Here is a 12055-nt window from a genome sequence, read left to right on the forward strand (position 1 = left end):
CCTATACAAGATGGTATAGTTTGGGACAAAACGGATGATGATATATTCGGCCCATCGGAACTTTTGAAGATTCCACACTTATTTAAGATTTCATTAAGTGACTTTATTACCTCCAGTACCTATTCTGATGATTGGGACTTTGAGACTGTTAATAACATGTTGTCTGATCTAGAATACTTAGAGGGTTCAACAGACTATGAACAGCTTTATTTTTACAACCACTATGGTCATAATTTCTTGCATAGATTTGTGACAGCTAGAAATGTATTTATGTATAACCAATGGGAACACTGTCCTACACCACCAAGGGGTTGCTCAAAAACGTTTGTAATGAAGTTTCCATATTTTTCAGGGTACAATACATCCAATCCGGAAACGTTTTACTTTAAAAATGTCAACAAAACAGTAGCAAAAAATATGTTAACTAATACAAAACAGATTTAATCTGCAGCCTTTATTGCCCAACTGTCTAGACAGGGTTTCGACTTTTGGAAAGACAGAAGTGACACAAAATCTGTCTGGGGTACAAAAGATTGGTAGGTGCAGGGAATCGAAGCTTTGTTTAGAGCCTGCATCATCCCACAGCAAATAATGTTTTTGAATGACACTGTCCAACAAACGTCTTGCCTTGGGTTAGCCAAGATCAAAGACATGAACACACCGTCCATACTTACACCTGCAAGTAATAGCACTACACAGGGGGAGGTCGGCGTACATACAATTTTACAAAACAAGATATCAGATCCTGAATGGGAAAAATGGTTGCTCTAGCCCACAGACACAAACATCTGTCAAGAAAGATTCCTGAACAGAATACAGTGTTTTACAATCAATAGGCCAGACCCGCGTTATGTTCAAAGACAGCATCCAGGGGTAATAACATACAGTGTAGGAATATTATGCCTTGATTGGCTACAGACATCTACACTAGAGGATGTGAAACACTTTTCTTTACTTAAAGAAGGCGCAGACCTTAGGGATTTCTTGCTAGGTCCAAGAAAACTGCGTCAAAAACGTTTCATATATGCGGCATCTATGCGGCATATAATGAAATATGGAAGGTTACCCAAGCAGACACCGCAGAAAATATACGAGAAATTGATCGTATTAATTTAGAGAAATCTCTCGCTGTGGTCGACAATGGGTTAACAATTGTCATCCCGGATATATTCACTGGGCAACATTGTATCCTCTGCTATAGACATTGTGGAACAAGATTTGGTCCTGCTGCGACAAGGCCAGTCTCAATTAAGTTCTATTCTGTTATTAGGCTGGACGCTACAAAACTTGAGTGCAGGCTATGTGACTTGGCATTTCATCAACACATCGTCTCTGTTTTCAGAATACAATCTCACTGATAAACAGATCGAACGGGCACAAAGGGGAGAAAAGTATACAGTGCTGAGCATTGAAAAACTGGAAAAATTGCCATTTACAGTAGCAGAAAAAACAACTACCGAATGGATCATTCATGGCAAAATAACTCTGCCTGTTACAACTTTCCATTTTCAGTATTGCCTCAAACAAATGCAAGCAGGCAATATGAAAGGTTGGGTAAAGAATACATCAAGACATCCTGGGATTTACCTTACAAACACACAGATGTTGGAGTGGGGGGCGTGAAGTGTTTCTTAGCAATACACACTGTAAAAATGCACTTAGCGGTTCACTCATATGTCAGGATATTAGTTTACACGAGGCCTGTAGCGGTTCTACTGCAAATTTATCCTGCCACCTGCAAGGTTCACCAGCCGCTGTGATTAATCCAACGTTTGGCCAACTTTCAAATGGGAGTTACCTCATGTTGAATGATCAGAGTTGTTGTGGCATGTTGCCAGGTATCCCATATCTAATAACGGTTGGCTCCAGGGTCACTTGCTGTATGCAAGTTTTGTTCCCCCAAATAGACACAGTCAGGGAGTCGCCTTTATGGCCTCATTGAACACCTCTTCTATACGAATTGATACTTTAAGCAGAATGAAAGCCATTCTTTTACAACAGACTGTGCCTTTGACCTCGGCCAAAGAAACCTATGATCTACAAATTGCAAGGACTTCAGCTGAGATACAGGCTCTGTTACGTTCAAACTGCCCTACACATTTCACAGAAATGTTGGGACGTATCTAAAACATATCTGATACGAGTGGTATTGTGCATGTATTTAAGACCATAGTTTCGGGACTGTTAACACCTTTGCAAGCAGTCCTCGGAATCATTCCAAACTTCATGCACACTCTGTGTTTGGTGGTCTGCCGCTAATTCTAGCACTTGTTGCGGGAATCCTGTTTTTACTACTACGTTATGGCATGCCAATCCACCAGCGTCACTCCCAGCATCTTGGAGAAAGCTCTCCTGGAAAGGAAGTGTCGTGAGCGCATAGTACAACTTTTGGGCTTACCTCGTCTACGAGAATTAAATACCACATGGTTTCATTCATTCAAACCAATCAGGCAAGATTGCATCTAACCTGTTCTACGCTGCCTGCTTTGCGGTGAAGAATGCATGCTAGACATCTGTCTAACACTCCCATCAGTCATGCCAACGGATAGCGATACTCTGCTGGACCCGATAACAGCCCATGCTCTGTGTTGTCCCCAGAGGCTACCAATCCTGATGATGGCATTCGTTGAGATCTCACAGACGCAAAATGCTACTGCTGAGGTACGAGATGGATCAACAGGCACACAGGTAACATCGGAAGGGAACATTGCTACTGGTGATGCTTCACATCTATGTGCAGTTAATCTTCTAAACAAGGTATTCCAACTATCACCGACATCGGTAGACTATCTTTTGTCTACAGGAATAGAGGATTTCATGTTTTCACCAGCTCCTTACACTGAATGTTGATTCGGCTCAGTGTACCAGGAAAGCTACGAATTTGGCCTTCATTTTTCAAAACAAAGACAAAACCTTGGAACTTTTTCATACAATTTGTTTTTTCTTCTAAATTTCAATTTTTTTTTTATGGCGAAGTAATATGCTTAAAGTAGAACTATGCATAGAGAACAGACTTCTTTGAACACTTCCAGGGACACATTGTCACCTTTATTCACCACAATTTCATTTATGTACCATGACATAAAATGGCTTTGACCTTTTCTTCTGTAATCATGAGCCATTTTATCATTTGTATATATTTATGTTCATTCACTTAGCATTCACTGTAAACATATGCTTAGAATGAAACATTGCTTTAATACGTACAGTATCCTTTGCATTTCATGTCTAGCAAAAGTTTTTTAAACAAAGACTTATTTTTAGTATGCTTTTACAAATGTTTAGCACACAAGGTGGTACTCCGTTTTAAATGTTTAGCATTTCATATTTAGAATTTAGTATTATCGATTATTCGAAAGTGGAGTGGGTGTTGTGTTTCGAGTTAGATGTCCGTACATAGGTTTTCCTAAATCATGTCCTTATACAGGCACAATTCGCATTGCCCTTATTTAGGCATAGAATCCCAGTCCTTATTTAGGCATTAGCCATGCTATCCAAATACAGGCATGGTCACCTACATCCGTCCGTCACAACGAGTTCTTAGAAACCAGACCCTTAAGCATTTGGGAATTTCCCTAGCTAGGATTATTGATTTCTCCAAGAACTCATATATTATGCATGAACTACTATTCCTTGGGGGTTCATTCAGGACGTATTCCTCTGCCCGACTTTACGTCAATGCTAACATTCCTAAACACCTTCCAGGTATAAATATACCTTCCCTTACTATGGCAAACCACGGCTCGACTACACAGGTCGATACGGCTCGCCACGGTAAGTTCGGAAGAATTCGAGTCCCTGCCTGACGCACTGACCAGTCACTGTCATCCCTCCTTGCAGAGAATCCAGCTTCCAGTGTTCTGACTCCCTTCGCAGGGTGTTCGAGTTTGAGACCCGGAAAGAGATTCCCACCTCTCTCATTCTAAGGTATGGAGCAGAATAGAACCTAGAGTGACTCTTGGCATACAAAACTATAGCTTGCCATACTATAGAATACAACACCTACTTCTTAACTTGTACTACACTTAGGTTAGGTACACTGGGGTAGAACTAGTTAGAAGCATCAAATGAGTATCCACTTTTTAGCCTATGTTATTTATGTATGTGTATATGAATATATGTCAGCTAGAAGACAATGCTGTTGCAGTATTATTTCTTCTTACCACTTACACTTTACATATTATATCTCGCATACTGTCTTGCGATTGTAACAGCTCATATCTCTTACACAAGGAACAAGACTGTTCAATAAATCCTTTTTATTGAAACGCCAGTCTATCTCTTTCTGTGTAACTCTGAAGAAATTAAGCATGCACAATTGACTGAGTGAAACGGTTATCTATTGTTTACACGATACTGAGACATGTTCCGATTCTGAGGGAAACAAAGTGGTCATGTTTATGCGGTTGCCATAAACTACTCCCTTGATTATTCAAGGAGTTTCTAGTGGCCTCTGAGTTAGCTGGCACACAAAGTAATTAAGTTTAATGTACTCGATAGAGGCATACTGACCTCAGTCCTATGCCACAACTATAGTGTATATTATTCCAAAGCGTAGAGCCTATAAGGGAAAAAGGAACTACACTACAAAAGGGCCAGTGCTCTGCTGTGTTTGGAAAACTGTGAGGAAATGGGGTGTATTATAAGGTGTGACCTCACTGTGTGATACACTTCCCAAACCTTTTAGGACCAGTAGGATTTGTCTGTCAAACCTTCAGCTTAACTCTGGGTAGCGGTGGCTCGGAGGACCAAAGCAAACACAAAGGAACAAGTGAAAAGCATTTAAACAGCACCACAACACCTGAAGAACAAATAACTCTGACACTCAAGAAATCAAACACCAATTTGAAAAAATAGGTGTAGTTCTAGACCTCACAATGGATCCAAAGGAGGGTTCCGAAGATCTAGAATAGTAAATATGCACTTTTCCACTTAACCATGAACAAATGTTGGCAAATTCAACAAATGCGACACTTTGATACTTACCAAAAGGTTTTCCTGAAAACATATCTATATGGTTACTTAGAGTTACTTTGGGTGACCAATTCCGGCAGGGAGCGAGTCCAGAAGACCAGCAAGGTCTACAGAAACAGTCACCTCGAAATCAGTCAGTTCTAGGCACTTTTATCCCTTTGCAGTAGGTAGAGTCGTCCTGATTTTGTTGTTGTTGTTGTTGTTGTAAAATAGGTTTATTAACATTATAAATCACTCAAGAACATTACAGTCAGGGGCCAGCACTTACGTAAAACATCCGAACATACAGCTTCCCTTATAGATTCATGCCCACTGTTACCTGATGATATACTATCTGAATTATTGCTCCCCCAACAAACTTTGCAGTGTAGTCCCTAGTAATTCCACCATCAAATCTCCATGTAAAGTCCTACTGTAAACATATGAATAGAAGAGACTTCCCTCAACAGTGCCATTACTTAATCTATGCAACTAATCCGAAATCTAGCATCTATACCATGGAACATCCCCTCCCCCCTCCCTCCATCCCCTTCCCACAACTCCTCCGGCATGACTTATTGGCTGGATATATATCAAGGCACTCAGTTCCTTATAAATACAACATAATCTTTCCTACCACAGGACCTCTGATAACCCAAGTGAGATAGTATCTAATCCCCCAACACGCTTTTAACCAGATTCAGGGGAGGACAGGCTCTGCGCCGCTCCAATCTCCGAGGAAGCAACCCTATCAGAGTCTGCAGATTTCAACAGTACTGCCAGTGCCCCCCAGGCATGGGCTGATTCCAATGCCCTATCGCTATGGGCGCGGGTGACCGTCTGCAACCGAATAACCGTTTCACAGTCTGCCCACCGAGTAAATTCCGCTCTCCACTTCTGTAATCTCGGCCCACGCAGCGCCTTCAAATTAGCAGTAATTTCCCGCTTGGCCAGTACCAGCCCTAGATCTATAAATTTACTGGTTATTTTAGTCTTTGAAGTGTGAGGGAACCAGTGTAACAAGCACAAACTCACACCAAATTCGAACTCCCTGTCCGTAGTAGTGCAGAGTAGTGACCACACCTCCCACCAGTAATCCCTAATCCGAGGGCAGCTCCACAGCATATGGCAGAATTCAGCTCCCTCTACTTGACACCGGGGACAGGACGCCGTGAGCGTGTGAAAGTAGCGTTGGATTTTGACTGGAGTAAGATAAGCCCTGTGCAAAGTAAAACATTGGATCTGTTGGAAACTAGCATTCCTGGAGCATTTCCAGGCACGTTCAAGCAATTCCCCCCCATACTTTATCAGGGATGTCCCTTTCGATATCCCCCTCCCAGCACTGCTTCAGCCTGTCGAGGGGAGCCAGCCTTTAGCAGGTCATTTGGCGATACAAACATGCAACCGCTTTAATGGTACCCACCGCCAGCACGACATAGGCAAGCCATGGATGTCCGTGGCTCAGACAGTCCTCCCTTCCACCGCCGCTGAATAGCTGACACCAAGGCCGCATGGAGCAGGTAGTCCCAACGAGGGAGGCCGAAACGCTCGCAGATGGATTCGAAAGGCAACAGAACATTGTCTTCGTATAGATCCCCCCACGACCGACAATCCCGCATCACACCATCCCTCCAGCGCCGACCAGTTGCCCCCATGCGGCAGCTGCTGGCACATTAATATTGGGATCTCTGGCGCATATGGACAGGAGATCCGCGCCCTTTGCTGACTTCTATTCCAACATAACCGAAAGGTCTGCACTTCGGCAGAGAGATCCCCAAGACGGAGCGGCTGTTGCAGAATAATCCTGGCCAGTAGGCAGACAGGGATCCGCCCCCCCCACGCCAACTCCTACTCCTCGAAACTCTCGAGCCACCGCCTGAGTCAGCCACTGCAGCTGAGCGGCTAAATAATAGGACTCCAGATCTGGAACCGCCAAACCTCCCTCTCCCCGCGGTCTCATCAGCTTATGCAAAGCTACCCGGCGCCGGCCAGCATTCCATAGAAACCCCGTTATCATCTGTTGAAGTCTCTTAAACGTCGACGCAGGGATCCAAACCGGAAGCATCCTAAAATAATACAACAACCTGGGGAGGGCCACCATCTTAAGAAGCGCCACCCTCCCCATCAGAGACAGCAGGAGTGACTGCCAAAATTCCATACTGCCCCGAAGACCTCGCACGGCCCTACCGATATTGCCCTCTACCAAGTCTTTGCGGTCGTGATAAATACGAGTCCCCAAATATGTTATACAAGTATATTCCCACTGTACCTCCTCCGTGGACCGGGGGCCCTCCGCTACTTTGGAGGTGGGAAAAAGACACGATTTGGACTAATTCACCTTTAGACCTGCCAAGTCCTCGATACAACTAAGCAGCCTCTTAGCTCCCACCAGCTCCCCCTGAGTATTTTCTAAAAACAAGAGGAGGTCATCCGCATATAGGGCTATATAGTGTTGTTAGTCATGTACCCGGAGTCCCCCAAACCACCTCCCCGTACGGGCCTGGGCCGCCAACGCGAACAGCAGTGGCGAGAGAGGGCACCCCTGACGCGTCCCCCTACCCACCGCACAGGGAGAAGATATCAGACCACCCGTTTTAGTGCGGGCCGTGGAATCATTATACAACAAGGCCGTCCAAGCCACGAAGCGGTCCCCCAGACCAAAGGTACGAAGTACCTGAAATAAATATGGCCATTCCAGGCTGTCAAAGGACTTTTCTATATCTACCGAGAAAACTGCAGCAGTATGCGATTTGTCCATCTCAGCCTCCAACACACGAAGCAGGCGTCCGACGTTGCCTGCTGTATTTCGTTTGGGTATAAACCCTGCTTGGTCTCCATGAACCAGTCAGGGCATATACGGCATGACCCGAGAGGCCAGTATCCGACTCAAAATCTTATAGTCGGTGGTAAGCATAGACAGTGGACGGTAAGCAGTCACATCAGAGGGGGGACTTCCCTGGCTTCAGCAACGGTATTATCAGCACCTCCAGCGTCATGGCAGGCAGTCTACCCACCTCCCACGACTTATTATAGAGGGTCACCAGCCTAGGAGCCAAGACATCCACATAAGCTGCGTAGAACTCAATCGGGAGCCCGTTTAACCCAGGAGCCTTTTTCCGCGCCATGTGTTTTATTGCGCTCCGGACTTCCCCCAGCGTGACGTCCTGCCCCAACAAATCCGCCTCCCCTGCGGTAAGGGCCGGTAGTTCCCCTCCAGCCAAAAAATCCCCCAGGCGGTCCACATCTAAGTCTACTCTACTGGTATAAAGTCTCTCGTAGTACCCAGCAAAGAGACGATTAATGCCCTGCTGAGTTTAACACACATCCCCCGTTAGGCCATTTAGCGCTAATACAGGGACCAACTGCTTCATAGGATTCGCAAGCCACGCCAGCAATGCACCAGATTTGTCACACTCCGCGTGGGCTCTAGTCAGATACCGCTTATAATCATAACATCATAATTTCTCAAACCCCACTGCCACGGCCTCCCGGGCCGCCAATACGTCCCCCTGCCCCTCTGGGCGCTCCGGACGCTCACGTTCCAAGACGCGCAGTCGCTGGTCCGCGGCATCTATGTCCTGAAGGAGGACCCTCCGCACCCCAATCTTATGCGCAATGCTTAGCCCCCTCACTACCACCTTAAAAGCGTCCCACTCTACCCCCAGCGAAGAGGCAGTGCCCGTGTTCTCCTGGAAGTACTGAGTTACCCCTTTTCCAATTGCCTCGTGGAATACTGGGTCCTCTAACAGCTCCGGGTCCAGCCGCCACGCAGGGATCACCAGACGCATTGGGACCCAGCACAGCCTCAACAGGGGATTATGATCTAAAAGCGTTATGGTCAAATACTCACTGTGCTGAACCGCCATGTGAATCTCAGGGGAACAAAGGATTGCGTCTAATCGCACATGTAATTCATGAAGCGGGGAAAAAACAGGAATAGTCCCTTTCATCTGGATGATGTTCCCTCCAGGTGTCCAACAACCCCCAGTTCGCCTGCCATGTGCCCCGAGCCCTGGCAACCGCAGCAGTCGGCGCCGTCAATAGCGGCGGGTGAGACCTATCCAGAGCAATGTCTACAACTGAATTAAAGTCACCCCCAAGCATGACTGAGCCAGTTAAGTACGATGACAGCTTACTGGACAATAAATCAAAAAAGGCCTGCTGCTCAGTGTTCGGGGCGTATACACTGCCCAGTGTGATGTCCCTCCCATTCAGCCTGCCCTGCACTAGTACATAATGCCCTTCCAGATCCACAACTTGCTGCACCATTTGAAAGGGGACTCCAGCTCTAATCCATACCAAGACTCCACGGGCAAAAGCAGAATACGAAGTATGGTATACCCGTCCCCTCCATCTGTGCCGGAGCGCCAGCCCTTCCCCACCTGCAATATGTGTCTCCTGTAGGAACGCTACCTCTATCCCTCTCCGCACCAAGTATGCATGTATCTTATGTCGCCGGCCCATGGTATGCAATCCCCGGACATTCCACGTGATACACTTTAAGTCACTCAGTGTCCCCATGGTATATGATATGTCCAGTGCCTCAATAACAACTCACTATGGTCATGCCGGAGACCTCGAACATCCCCCAACTCCCAAACCCACCTCCCAAGGACAGTTACCTAAAAACTAGTACCCATCCAAACAAAATGTAACTTAACAGATGAGCAAATTCCTCTGACTACTTCAGAGGTAGGGGTGAACACAGCTGACCCAGGGTCGGCTCTGCAATCAGCCAGCCATCAGGAACCGCACATGAAAAGGCTACCCTCCCATGATCCCCCCCACCCCACTCATAATCTATTTCCTGCAGCTAGGCACCCAATGCATTCCAACCATTCCATCACAATATCAGATTATCTCATCCACACTCTGAGGTGTGATCATCGGAAGTTTCATACTACTAGCCGAAGAATTGTCTGTTTCACTCTCTGCAGAATCCTCAGCTGAGCCCCCTTCCTCAGCCCGCACCGACGGACCGGGAGAGCCCGACACAGACTCCACCGCTCTCGGAGCCGCCGTCCTCTCCAGCTCCGCCTGCACAGTGGAGGGCCCCGTCCGGGCTCCCCGTCCCTGCCGCCGCACTCCAGTTCTGCCAGTCAATCTGCCTCGGGCGTTGACCTCTCATGCCGATTCGCAGCTGTCAGACCACCTGTATATTTTTCAAGCCACTCCCAAGCCTCCATAGGAGAGTCAAAAAAATGAGATGTATCATCAAGGGTGACTCGTAGCCGCGCCGGGAACAAGAGGGAATACTGAAAGTGCTCCTTCCTCAGTGCTTTTTTGACCTCCAAATAAGAAGCCCACCGGCGTTAAACCTCCAGTGTGTAATCTGGAAACAGTGTCACTTTACCGTTACCCACAATCAGCCGCGGTGCGTCCATTGGGGCGTAGGGGCGTAGCCCCACCAGCCCTGGACCCGCGTTAAAGAAATAAAATAAATAAAGTTTTAAACTCGAAATAATTAATTACTTACCAGGCATTTACACGGCGCCGGGCAGCACCCGACTTTATCGGGAGTGTGCAGGGGGGGGGGGGGGCGGGCCGGGCTGGCTGGTGACGTCTGTGTTTTATCCCCGCATGTATGCTTCGGGCAGCAACTTGCCCGAGCATGCGCACCCAGGCCGGCCCCATTAGCTAGGGGGGGGGGGGGGGGTGCAGGACCTGCTGGCGGCAGCGCTGGCAGCAAAAGGGCGACAGGGCGAGGAGTCACTGTGCCCTCCAAGCCAATCCTGGTGCTGCATGCAGCGCCACTGCGCCAGGATTGGCCGGTCACCGCAGGGGCGGGCAATCCATATTGGATGCCGAGAGCGTGACGTAAGTAACGGTCGGGTTGGTTCACTAACTTCACTCTGTCTCCACTCTCGACAGGGACGGTGTGTGTGCTGTGGCTACTGCTTGCGCAGGACCTTCATTAGTTCGTTGAATCGTTCCCATAGGTAAGATACAAGTATTTAGTATAATACTATATTGCTGAGGGCCCCCGCACATTAATATTGCAGGAGATGAATATTTCAACATATCAGACTGACACGTGGCTCTTTCTCCAGTCTGTAATAGATTAGTATGTGCGCAGCACAAACCATCGCAATGACGTGACCTTTTTGAGTTTTAACTTTTAAAATGTCATTTTCTAATTCTATCTGCTCAGAGGGAGCCACTTGCGTCTTGCTGATGCGGCCCTGTCTGCCGCGGAAGCGGCGTCCAGTCCCGGTGCATTGTGGGGCCGTGGCGCGCGGGCAGACTGTGTGAATCCGTGGCACGGGCAGCCGCAGACTGTGTGAATCCCTGGCGCGGGGTGTGTCCTCAACCCGGTGCTGTCTGTGCACGGCTTGTTAGCATCAGACATGACCCCTTCATGCCTCACTCATGTTATCTGGCCTGGCAGTGACATTGCATGCTTGCGGGAACCCCCCCCCCTCCCGACCCTTTAAAGTGTGAGACGACGCCAATGTACAGGCGATTGCTTAAATACCAACCTGTAAAATTCCTTTATTAACTTTTATTATTCCACTGTGTAGCAGCCCTGATTCATAAAGTGTTTTTTTTTTTTTTTTACAAGTAAGCATGTCTTGTTCGCGAGTAGGTCACGTGTGGGTCGGTAGGAAGCACGACTATCACATAACAACGCTGTCATTCCGGCATCAGAATTCAAGAGTACTCTGGGTCGAACTGAAAAAATAAAATCGGGCCTGCTAAAAAAAAAGTGTTCACCAAACCATGAGGACTTTACCAGACTAGGGCCATGGAAGCATGGTTAGAGCATGGCAACTTATTCTTCTCTAAAAACAACCCCGAGTCCTGCAGCCCACTGGTAAACGTCAGCATGGCAGAAGGCAGGCCCTGCCATTAAACCACTCTGTACCCAAGAGAGGCTTCCATGACTTCATACTCACAGAAAAAGTTTTTGTGTATCTGGCTCATAATTACTACCAGGTGGAAGGTATCCGATCTGGAAAGTAGTCCTTCTGGGTCAAAGGTCACTCCCACAGGGCAGAGTATCTCAAAGCCCAGAGTTAGCCCCTCATCGGGGTTATAGGGGGCACCGCCACCTACTGTTCCGTGCCAGTGTGGATAGAGCTCGTGGAACAACAGGTAGCCC

This window comes from Triturus cristatus, chromosome 10, assembly GCF_964204655.1.
Source record: "Triturus cristatus chromosome 10, aTriCri1.1, whole genome shotgun sequence".
NCBI classification, from domain to species: domain Eukaryota; kingdom Metazoa; phylum Chordata; class Amphibia; order Caudata; family Salamandridae; genus Triturus; species Triturus cristatus.